A 13,388-nucleotide genomic window follows, 5' to 3' on the forward strand; every position below is an offset into this window, starting at 1 on the left:
AAATACATAAAAGTAAAAGATAGGCCCTTCGCAGAGGGAAGAAGAGGTTGCCATGCGCTTATTTGTTTGTACGCTCAACCCCTTAGTGCAAAAGAACGTCATGTTGCATTGCCCCTTGTGATAGCGATCTTTATTATGCAGTCTGTCGCTTTTATTCATCACCATCACAAGTTCGTGCAACGCTCAATTTTCTCGTACACTAAATGATCTCACACATTTAGAAGCAATTTTTATTGCCTTTTTGCACCGATGACAACTTACTTGAGGGATCTTGCTCAATCCCTAGGTAGGTATGGTGGACTCTTGAAAATAATATTTGGGTTTAAGGGTTTTTGGATGCATAAGTAGTATCTCTACTTAGTGCAGAATTTTTGGCTAGCAAAGATAGGGGGCAAGCACCACATGTTAACGGATCCATGACACTATGGCTTCTATGTGAATATGAACAAACATAAATCATTAAGTTGTCTTCCTTGTCCAATGTCAACAATTTTGGCATATAATATTTTGATTAGGGCTCACAATCACAAAAGATTTCTAGGATAGTATATTTATATGTGAATCTTCTCTTCCCTTATTAATTCTTTCATGAGTTGCATCATCGACTAATGCTATGTTTGTCAATCTCTAATAAAATTTTCTACTTATACTTTTCCTTATGTGGTGCCATCACCTACCATAAGATTAGTATATGATCTTTTCCTTTTATTTATATCCTTTCTTTTTATTGCAACATGAAAGTAAAGAAAGCAAAAACTCAAACTAAACTTTATGATATATCTTGCACATGATTACAAGGATAGATCACTAAGGAAACTCTCAAAGAAGAAAGGATCGAACTAAACTTTTATTCATTCTAAAGCAAAAGATCGAACTAAAATAGTTAAAGCGAAAAGATAGTAGGGATGATACGATACCGGGGCACCTCCCCCAAGCTTGGCAGAAGCCAAGGGGAGTGCGCATACCCGAAACTCAATTCTCTTTTGGTGAAGAAGATGGTGGTGGTGATGGCAATTGTGCCTTCAAAGTTTTCATATTGTAGTTGAGGAGAGCACTTTCCTCCTTTAAATTTTCGACTTCCAACTCCAGCTTCATGATCTTGTCACATAAATCCCCTTTGCTTTTCTGCCGAAAACAAAAAGGAATAGATTGGTTTTTAGACCGGTTAGCTCTCTTAGGGAGACTTGACTTCTTGAACTCCACGTGCATATCCCCAGGTTGAGGTAGAGGAACATCCTCCTCCTCCGAGCTTGAATCATTGATCCTCATCAAGTGAGCATCCTCCTCGTCATCTGTTGTTCGACCATAAGGAGATAGGTCCCCATAGGTCTTTGGGTCAGCAATCAGATGTGAGACATAGCTCTCTCCGTCGGAGTCTTGGGACGACATATTTTCAGAACAGCGCAAAAAACAGCAAGAAGAGAGAACAGAGGATTTCTCCGTGATACGGTGGTTAACAGGTTCGGGAAGTATATATAGATTTTTTTTATCTTGGAGGACAAACATATGGAAGAAAAACGGAGTCCAGAAGGTGTCCCAGGTGGGCACAACCCACCTGGGCGTGGCGTGCCCTGGTGTCTAGTGCCCACCAGGGTATGCTTCCTGGAAGTTTCTTATTTTCCTATTTTTCTAAATATTCCAAAACTGACAGAAAATATTTTTGCGGATTTTTTGGAGTCCGTTTACTTACCGCGTCACGTACCTCCTTATTTTCACGATTCTGGAGTGTTCCGAAAGGACTCTTTTATGTGTTCTTCTGGTGTCAAAGTTTGGATAATATTACTTTCAACATTAATGGGCGTACCTGAGATATAATGTTTTATTCGTTGCCCATTGACAACCTTCGGGTTAGTACCTTCGGCATTATTTATTTTGATGGCTCCAGACCGATAAACCTCCTCGATAACATATGGGCCTTCCCATTTTGAGAGGAGTTTTCCTGCAAAGAATCTGAAACGAGAGTTGTACAAAAGAACATATTCTCCGACTTTAAACTCACGCTTTTGGATTCTTTTGTCATGCCATCTTTAAACCTTTTCTTTGAATAATTTTGCATTTTCATAAGCTTGGGTTCTCCATTCATCTAATGATCTAATATCAAATAACCTCTTTTCGCCAGCAAGTTTGAAATCTTAGTTGACCTCTTTGATTGCCCAATATGCTTTATGTTCTAACTCAAGAGTCAAATGACAACCTTTTCCATAAACCATTTTATAAGGAGACATACCCATTGGATTTTTATATGCTGTTCTATAAGCCCAAAGTGCATGATCTAATTTCTTTGACCAATTCTTCCTGGACCTATTGACAGTCTTTTGCAAAATTAATTTTATTTCTCTATTGCTAAGTTCAACTGGACCACTAGACTGAGGATGATAAGATGATGCAATTCTATGGTTAACATCATACTTGGCAAGCATTTTACGGAAAGCACCATGAATAAAGTGTGAACCATCGTGAGTGATTAAATATCTAGGGACTCCAAACCTTGGGAAAATAACCTCCTTAAGCATTTTAATAGAGGTCTTGTGATCAGCACTATTGGTTGGAATAGCTTCTACCCATTTAGTAACATAATCAACAGCAACCAAAATATGTGTATACCCATTAGAGGAAAAAGGTCCCATGTAATCAAATCCCCGAACACCAAATGGTTCAACAACAAGTGAATAGTTCATAGGCATTTCTTGACGCTTACCGATATTACCTATTCTTTGACATTCATCACAAGATAAGATGAACTTACGGGCATCCTTGAAGAGAGTAGGCCAATAAAATCCGGATTGCAATACCTTATGAGCAGTTCTATCTCCAGCATGATGCCCTCTGTATGCCTCAGAGTGACATTTACGTAGGATTTGTCCCTGTTCATGCTCAGGTACACAATGTCTAATAATACCATCTACTCCTTCTTTATAAAGATGTGGGTCATCCCAAAAGTAATGTCTTAAATCATAGAAGAATTTTTTCTTTTGTTGGTAAGTAAAGCTAGGTGGTAAATATTTAGCAACAATGTAATTAGCATAGTTAGCATACCAAGGAGTACTATGAGCAACATTTATTGCAGCTAACTGCTCATCAGGAAAACTATCATCAATTGGTAGTGGGTCATCAGGTACATTTTCAAGCCTAGATAAATTATCAGCTACGGGGTTCTCAGCCCCTTTTGTACCAATGGTATGTAAATCAAATTCTTGTAGCAAGAGAACCCATCGAATAAGTCTAGGTTTAACATCTTTCTTTTCCATAAGATATTTAATAGGAGCATGATCGGTGTGAACAATTACTTTGGAATCAACAATATAAGGTCTAAATTTATCACAAGCAAACACCACTGCTAAGAATTCTTTTTCAGTAGTAGCATAGTTTTGTTGAGCATTGTCTAGAGTTTTACTAGCATAATGAATAACATTCAATTTCTTATCAACTCTTTGTCCTAGAACAGCACCAACAACATAATCACTAGCATCACACATAATTTCAAAAGGCTGTTGGAAATATGCCCTAGAGGCAATAATAAATAGGTTATTATTATATTTCCTTTTTCACGATAATCGTTTATTATCCATGCTAGAATTGCATTGATAGGAAACGCAGATGCATGTGTGGATACATAGACAACACCATGTCCCTAGTAAGCCTCTAGGAGACTAGCTCGTTGATCAATAGATGGTTATGGTTTCCTGAGCATGGACATTGGATGTTGTTGATAACGGGATCACATCATTAGGAGAATGATGTGATGGACAAGACCCAATCCTAAGCATAGCACAAGATCGTGTAGTTCGTTTGCTAAGAGCTTTTCTAATGTCAAGTATCATTTCCTTAGACCATGAGATTGTGCAACTCCCGGATACCGTAGGAATGCTTTGGGTGTACCAAACGTCACAACGTAACTGGGTGGCTATAAAGGTGCACTACAGGTATCTCCAAAAGTGTCTGTTGGGTTGGCACGAATCGAGACTGGGATTTGTCACTCCGTGTAAACGGAGAGGTATCTCTGGGCCCACTCGGTAGGACATCATCATAATGTGCACAATGTGACCAAGGAGTTGATCACGGGATGATGTGAGTTACGGAACGAGTAAAGAGACTTGCCGGTAACGAGATTGAACAAGGTATCGGGATACCGACGATCGAATCTCGGGCAAGTAACATACCGATAGACAAAGGGAATTGTATACGGGATTGATTGAATCCTTGATATCGTGGTTCATCCGATGAGATCATCGAGGAGCATGTGGGAGCCAACATGGGTATCCAGATCCCGCTGTTGGTTATTGACCGGAGAGTCGTCTCGGTCATGTCTGCGTGTCTCCCGAACTCGTAGGGTCTACACACTTAAGGTTCGGTGACGCTAGGGTTGTAGAGATATTAGTATGCGGTAACCCGAAAGTTGTTCGGAGTCCCGGATGAGATCCCGGACGTCACGAGGAGTTCCGGAATGGTCCGGAGGTAAAGATTTATATATGGGAAGTCTTATTTTGGTCGCCGGAAAGGTTTCGCACTTTATCGGTATTGTACCGGGAGTGCCGAAAGGGGTCCGGGGGTCCACCAGCCCCGGGGGGGCCACATGGGCTGTGTGGGGTGCGCCTTGGCCTATATGGGCCAAGGGAACCAGCCCCAAAAGGCCCATGCGCCAACAGATAAGATAAACGGAGAGTCCTAAAGGGGGAAGGCACCTCCGAGGTGCCTTGGGGAGGGAGGACTCCTCCCTGGCCGCACCCTTCCTTGGAGGAAGGGCCAAGGCTGCACCCCCCTCTCCCTTGGCCCTATATATAGTGGGGGGAAGGGAGGGCACCAGCAATCCAAGCCCTGGCGCCTCCCTCTCCCTCCCGTGACACCTATTCCTCCCCGCTTGCGCTTGGCGAAGCCCTGCCGGGATCCCGCTACTTCCACCACCAGGCCGTCGTGCTGCTGGATCTCCATCAACCTCTCCTCCCCCTTGCTGGATCAAGAAGGAGGAGACGTCGCTGCTCCGTACGTGTGTTAAACGCGGAGGTGCCGTCCGTTCGGCGCTAGGATCATCGGTGATTTGGATCACGACGAGTATGACTCCATCAACCCCGTTCTCTTGAACGCTTCCGCTCGCGATCTACAAGGGTATGTAGATGCACTCCCCTTCCCCTCGTTGCTAGATTACTCCATAGATTGATCTTGGTGATGCGTAGAAAATTTTGAATTTCTGCTACGTTCCCCAACAGTGGCATCATGAGCTAGGTCTATGCGTAGTTTCTATGCACGAGTAGAACACAAAGTAGTTGTGGGCGTAGATGTTGCCAATTCTTCTTGCCGCTACTAGTCTTATCTTGTTTCGGCGGCATTGTGGGATGAAGCGGCCCGGACCGACCTTACACGTACGCTTACGTGAGACAGGTTCCACCGACTGACATGCACTAGTTGCATAAGGTGGCTAGCGGGTGTCTGTCTCTCCCACTTTAGTCGGAACGGATTCGATGAAAAGGGTCCTTATGAAGGGTAAATAGAAATTGGCATATCACGTTGTGGTTTTGCGTAGGTAAGAAACGTTCTTGCTAGAAACCTATACAAGCCACGTAAAAACTTGCAACAACAATTAGAGGATGTCTAACTTGTTTTTGCAGCATGTGCTATGTGATGTGATATGGCCAGAAGATGTGATGAATGATATATTTCATGTATGAGATTGATCATATTCTTGTAATAGGAATCACGACTTGCATGTCGATGAGTATGACAACCGGCAGGAGCCACAGGAGTTGTCTTTATTTTTTGCATGACCTGCGTGTCATTGAATAACGCCATGTAAATTACTTTACTTTATTGCTAAGCGCGTTAGCCATAGAAGTAGAAGTAATCGTTGGCGTGACAACTTCATAAAGACACAATGATGGAGATCATGATGATGGAGATCATGGTGTCATGCCGGTGACAAAGATGATCATGGTGCCCCGAAGATGGAGATCAAAGGAGCAAAATGATATTGGCCATATCATGTCACTATTTGATTGCATGTGATGTTTATCATGTTATGCATCTTATTTGCTTAGAACGACGATAGCATAAATAAGATGATCCCTCACTAAAAATTTCAAGAGACGTGTTCCCCCTAACTGTGCACCATTGCGAAGGTTCGTTGTTTCGAAGCACCACGTGATGATCGGGTGTGATAGATTCTAACGTTCGAATACAACGGGTATTCACGAGCCTAGCATGTACAGACATGGCCTCGGAACACATGCGAAACACTTAGGTTGACTTGACGAGCCTAGCATGTACAGACATGGCCTCGGAACACAAGAGATAGAAAGGTCGAACATGAGTCGTATAGTAGATGCGATCAACATGGAGATGTTCACCGATGATGACTAGTCCGTCTCACGTGATGATCGGACACGGCCTAGTTTGACTCGGATCATGTATCACTTAGATGACTAGTGGGATGTCTATCTGAGTGGGAGTTCATTAAATAATCAGATGAACTTCATTATCATGAACATAGTCTAGAGGACTTTGCAAATTATGTCATAGCTTGCGCTTTAGTTCTACTGGTTAGATATGTTCCTAGAAAAAAATTTAGTTGAAAGTTAATAGTAGCAATTATGCGGACTGGGTCCGTAAACTGAGGAGTGTCCTCATTGCTGCACAGAAGGCTTATGTCCTTAATGCACCGCTCGGTGTGCTGAACCTCAGCGTCGTCTATAGATGTTGCGAAACATCTGACATACACGTTTTGATGACTATGTGATAGTTCAGTGAGTAATGCTAACGGTTTAGAATTGTGGCACCAAAGACGGTTTTGAAACGTCGCAGAACATATGAGATGTTCCGAAAACTGAAATCGGGATTTCAGACTAGTGCCCACGTCAAGAGGTATGAGACCTCTGACAAGTTTCTTAAGCCTGCAGACTAAGGGAGAAAAGCTCAATCGTTGAGCATGTGCTCAGATTGTCTGAGTACCACAATCGCTTGAATCGAGTGGGAGTTAATCTCCCAGATGAGATAGTGATAGTTCTCCATAGTCACTGCCACCAAGCTAGTAGAGCTTCGTGATGAACTATAACATATCAGGGATAGTTATGATGATCCTTGAGATATTCGCGATGTTTGACACCGCGAAAGTAGAAATCAAGAAGGAGCATCAATTGTTGATGGTTAGTAAAACCACTAGTTTCTAGAAGGGCAAGGGCAAAAAGGATACTTCATGAAACAGCAAATCGTTTGCTGCTCTAGTGAAGAATCCCAAGGTTGAACCCAAACCCGAGACTAAGTGCTTCTATAATGAGGAGAACAGTCACTGAAGCAATACTACCCTAGATATTTGGTAAATGAGAAGGCAGGCAAGGTCGACAGAAGTATATTAGATATACATTATATGAATGTGTACTTTACTAGTACTCCTAGCAGCACCAGGGTATTAGATACCGGTTCGGTTGCTAAGTGTTAGTAACTCGAAATAAAAGCTGCGGAATAAACGGAGACTAGCTAAAGGTGAGATGACGATATGTGTTGGAAGTGTTTCCAAGGTTGATGTGATCAAGCATCGCATGCTCCCTCTACCATCGAGATTTGGTGTTTGCGTTGACCATGATTGGATTATGTTTATCGCAATACGGTTATTCATTTAAGGAGAATAATGGTTACTCTATTTATTTGAATAATACCTTCAATGGTCTTGCACCTAAAATGAATCTCGATCGTAGTGATACACATGTTCATGCCAAAAGATATAAGATAGTAATGATAGTACCACATACTTGTGGCACTGCCATTTGAGTCATATTGGGATAAAACGCATGAAGAAGCTCCATGTAGATGGATCTTTGGACTCACTCGTTTTTGAAAAGATTGAGACATGCGAACCATGTCTATTGGTATATAGGCATGAAGAAACTCCATGCAGATGGATCGTTTGGACTCACTTGATTTTGAATCACTTGAGACATGCAAATCATACCACATGGGCAAGATGACTGAAAGTCCTCGTTTTCAGTAAGATGGAACAAGAGAGCAACTTATTGGAAGTAATACATTTTGATGTATGCAGTCCAATGAGTGCTGAGGCATGCAGTGGATATCGTTATGTTCTTACTTCACAGATGATTTGAGTAGATGCTGAGTGTATTTACTTGATGAAACACAAGTCTGAATTATTGAAAGGTTCAAGTAATTTCAGAGTAAAGTTAAAGATCGTCGTGACAAGAGGATAAAATGTCTGTGATATGATCATAGAGATGAGTATCTGAGTTACGAGTTTGGCACACAATTAAGACATTGTGGAAAATGTTTCACAATTAATACCGCCTGGAACACCATAGTGTGATGGTGTGTCCGGACATCATAGCTGCACCCTATTGGATATGGTGCATACCTTGATGTCTCTTATCAAATTACCACTATCGTTTATGGGTTAGGCATTAGAGACCACCGCATTCACTTTAAAAGGGGCACCATGCAATTCCGTTGAGACGACACCATTTAGAGAAACCTAAGTTGTCGTTTCTTAAAAGTTTGGGGCTGCGATGCTTATGTGAAAAAGTTTCAGGCTGATAAGCTCGAACCCAAAGCGGATATATGCATCTTCATAGAATACCCAAAACAGTTGGGTGTACCTCCTATTTCAGATCTGGAAGCAAAAGTAATTGCTTCTAGAAACAAGTCCTTTCTCGAGGAAAAGTTTCTCTGGAAAGAATTGAGTGGGAGGATGGTGGAGACTTGATAAGGTTATTGAACCGTCACTTCAACTAGTGTGTAGCAGGGCACAGGAAGTTGTTCCTATGGCACCTACACCAATTGAAGTGGAAGCTTATGATAGTGATCATGAAACTTCGGATCAAGTCACTACCAAACCTCGTAGGACGACGAGGATGCGTGCTACTTCAGAGTGGTACGTGATCCTGTCTGAGATATCATGTTGTTGGACAATACTGAACCTACGGGCTATGGAGAAGCGATGGTGGGCCCATATTCTGACAAATGGTTAGAAGCCATGAAATCCAAGATAAATGGATCTTTAAGAAGAAGATGGAGATGGACGGTAATGTTACCGTCTATGAAGCTCGACTTCTGGCAAAGAGAATTTTCACAAGTTCAAGGAGTTGACTACGATGAGATTTTCTCATCCGTAGCGATGCTTAAGTCCGTCGGAATCATGTTAGCATTAGCTGCATTTATGAAATCTGGCAGATGGATGTCAAAACAAGTTTCCTTACCAGTTTTCGTAAGGAAAGGTTGTATGTGATACAATCAGAAAGGTTTTGTCGATCCTAAGGATGCTAAAAGGTATGCTAGCTCCAGCGATCCTTCCATGGACTAGAGCAAGCATCTCGGAGTCAGAATATACGCTTTGATGGAGTGATAAAAGTTTTTGGGTTTATACAAAGTTTGTTAGAAACTTGTATTTACAAAAAGGTGAGTGGGAGCGCTACAACATTTCTGATAAGTATATGTGAATGACATATTGTTGATCCGAAATGATGTAAAATTTCTGGAAAGCATAAAGGGTTGTTTGAAAGGAGTTTTTCAGAGGAAGACCTGGATAAAGCTGCTTACATATTGGGCATCAAGATCTATAGAGATAGATCAAGACGCCTGATGATACTTTCAAAGAACGCACACCTTGACATGATTTTGAAAGAGTTCAAAATAGATCAGCAAAGAAGGAGTTCTTGGTTGTGTTACAAGGTGTGAGTATTGAGTAAGACTCAAGACCTGACCACAGCAGAAGAGAGAGAAAGGACGAAGGTCGTCCCCTATGCTTCAGACGTAGGCTCTACAGTATGCTATGCTGTGTACCACACATGAAGTGTGCCTTGCCATGAGTTGGTCAAGGGGTACAATAGTGATCCGGGAATGGATCACATGACAGCGGTCGAATTTATCCTTAGTATGTAGTGGACTAAGGAATTTTCTCGATTATGGAGGTGAAAAGGAGTTCGTCGTAAAGGGTTACGTCGATGCGAACTTTGACACTAATCCGGATGACTCTGAGTAGTAAACCGGATTCGTATACTAGAGGAATTATTTGAAATGGCTCCAAATAGCGCGTGGTAGCATCCACAAGATGACATAGATATTCGTAAAGCACACACGGATCTAAAAGGTTCAGACCTGTTGACTAATAACCTCTCTCACAAGCATAACATGATCAAACCAGAACTCATTGAGTGCTAATCACATAGAGATGTGAACTAGATTGTTGACTCTAGTAAACTCTTTGGATGTTGGTCACATGGTGATGTGACCTGTGAGTGTTAATCACATGGTGATGTGGACTAGATTATTGACTCTAGTGCAAGTGGGAGACTGTTGGAAATATGCCCTAGAGGCAATAATAAATAGGTTATTATTATATTTCCTTGTTCACGATAATCGTTTATTATCCATGCTAGAATTGTATTGATAGGAAACGCAAATGCATGTGTGGATACATAGACAACACCATGTCCCTAGTAAGCCTCTAGGAGACTAGCTCGTTGATCAATAGATGGTTACGGTTTCCTGACCATGGACATTGGATGTTGTTGATAACGGGATCACATCATTAGGAGAATGATGTGATGGACAAGACCCAATCCTAAGCATAGCACAAGATCGTGTAGTTCGTTTGCTAAGAGCTTTTCTAATGTCAAGTATCATTTCCTTAGACCATGAGATTGTGCAACTCCCGGATACCGTAGGAATGCTTTGGGTGTACCAAACGTCACAACGTAACTGGGTGGCTAGAAAGGTGTACTACAGGTATCTCCGAAAGTGTCTGTTGGGTTGGCACGAATCGAGACTGGGATTTGTCACTCCGTGTAAACGGAGAGGTATCTCTGGGCCCACTCGGTAGGACATCATCATAATGTGCACAATGTGACCAAGGAGTTGATCACGGGATGATGTGAGTTACGGAACGAGTAAAGAGACTTGCCGGTAACGAGATTGAACAAGGTATCGGGATACCGACGATCGAATCTCGGGCAAGTAACATACCGATAGACAAAGGGAATTGTATACGGGATTGATTGAATCCTCGATATCGTGGTTCATCCGATGAGATCATCGAGGAGCATGTGGGAGCCAACATGGGTATCCAGATCCCGCTGTTGGTTATTGACCGGAGAGTCGTCTCGGTCATGTCTGCGTGTCTCCCGAACTCGTAGGGTCTACACACTTAAGGTTCGGTGACGCTAGGGTTGTAGAGATATTAGTATGCGGTAACCCGAAATTTGTTCGGAGTCCCGGATGAGATCCCGGACGTCACGAGGAGTTCCGGAATGGTCCGGAGGTAAAGATTTATATATGGGAAGTCTTATTTTGGTCGCCGGAAAGGTTTCGCACTTTATCGGTATTGTATCGGGAGTGCCGAAAGGGGTCCGGGGGTCCACCAAGGGGTCCACCAGCCCCGGGGGGGCCACATGGGCTGTGGGGGGGTGCTCCTTGGCCTATATGGGCCAAGGGAACCAGCCCCAAAAGGCCCATGCGCCAACAGATAAGATAAACGGAGAGTCCTAAAGGGGGAAGGCACCTCCGAGGTGCCTTGGGGAGGGAGGACTCCTCCCTGGCCGCACCCTTCCTTGGAGGAAGGGCAAAGGCTGCGCCCCCCTCTCCCTTGGCCCTATATATACTGGGGGGAAGGGAGGGCAGCAGCAATCGAAGCCCTGGCACCTCCCTCTCCCTCCCGTGACACCTATTCCTCCCCGCTTGCGCTTGGCGAAGCCCTGCCGGGATCCCGCTACTTCCACCACCACGCCGTCGTGCTGCTGGATCTCCATCAACCTCTCCTCCCCCCTTGCTGGATCAAGAAGGAGGAGACGTCGCTGCTCCGTACGTGTGTTGAACGCGGAGGTGCCGTCCGTTCGGCGCTAGGATCATCGGTGATTTGGATCACGACGAGTACGACTCCATCAACCCCGTTCTCTTGAACGCTTCCGCTCGCGATCTACAAGGGTATGTAGATGCACTCCCCTTCCCCTCGTTGCTAGATTACTCCATAGATTGATCTTGGTGATGCGTAGAAAATTTTGAATTTCTGCTACGTTCCCCAACAAAGGCAAGTTCCAATCAGGTGGTTGAACAATAGGTGCAGAAATTAAGGCTTTCTTGAGTGTTTCAAAGGCTTCTAAACAATCATCATCAAAAACAAAAGGAATATCCTTTTGCAAAAGACTCGTAAGAGGCCTAGAAATTTTATAAAAGTCTTTGATAAATCTCCTATAGAAACCAGCAAGACCTAGGAAACTACGAATACCTTTTATATCTTTAGGGCATGGCATTTTCTCAATTGCATCAACATTAGCTTTTTCCCCTTCAATACCTCTTTCAGAAATTTTATGACCCAAGACGATACCTTCATTAACCATAAAGTGGCACTTCTCCCAATTCAAGACAAGATTTGTTTGTTCATATCTCTGCAAAACTCGATCAAGATTGCTTAAACAATCATCAAAAGACTTCCCATAAACTAAGAAATCGTCCATGAAAACCTCGACAATCTTTTCACAAAAGTCAGAGAATATAGCAGCCATACATCTTTGAAAGGTAGCAGGTGCATTACATAAACCAAGAGGCATACATCTATAAGCATAAGTTCCAAAGGGACAAGTAAAAGTGGTCTTTTCTTGATCAGGTTGGAAACAGGTATTTGTGAAAAACCAGAGTATCCATCAAGGAAGAAAAAATGTGTGTGCTTAGATAGTCTTTCAAGCATTTGATCAATAAAAGGCAGAGGGTAATGATCTTTTCTAGTTGCTTTGTTTAATTTTCTAAAATCAATTACCATTCTATAGCCTGTAACAATTCTTTGTGGAATAAGTTCATTCTTATCATTAGGAACAACAGTTATACCTCCTTTCTTAGGAACACAATGAACATGACTTACCCATCTATTATCAGCTATGGGATAGATTATACCTGCTTCCAGAAGTTTTAATATTTTCGTTCTTACCACCTCTTTCATCTTCGGATTTAACCGACGTTGGTGATCAACAACGGGTTTAGCATCAGGTTCCATATTAATTTTGTGCTGACATAGAGTGGGACTAATGCCCTTTAAATCATCAAGAGTATATCCAATAGCAGCTCGGTGCTTCCTTAGAACTTTCAATAATCTTTCTTCTTCATGTTCTGAAAGGTTAGCACTAATAATAACATGATATATCTTCTTTTCATCAAGATAAGCATATTTCAAAGTGTCAGGCAATTGTTTCAATTCAAACACAGGAGGACCTCCTAGAGTTTCAATAGGCAAATTGTGTTTAAGCAGAGGACGTTGTTCAAAGAAAATCTTATCTATTTCGTTTGTTTCATGCATGTGTAAATCATTTTCAGGGTCTAGCAAATATTTTTCTAGTGGATCAGTAGGAGGCACAGCAATAGAAGCAAGACCAATTAATTCATCTTTACTAGGCAATTCTTTTTCATGA

This window comes from Triticum aestivum, chromosome 6D (assembly GCF_018294505.1).
Source record: "Triticum aestivum cultivar Chinese Spring chromosome 6D, IWGSC CS RefSeq v2.1, whole genome shotgun sequence".
Classification (NCBI taxonomy): Eukaryota; Viridiplantae; Streptophyta; class Magnoliopsida; order Poales; family Poaceae; genus Triticum; species Triticum aestivum.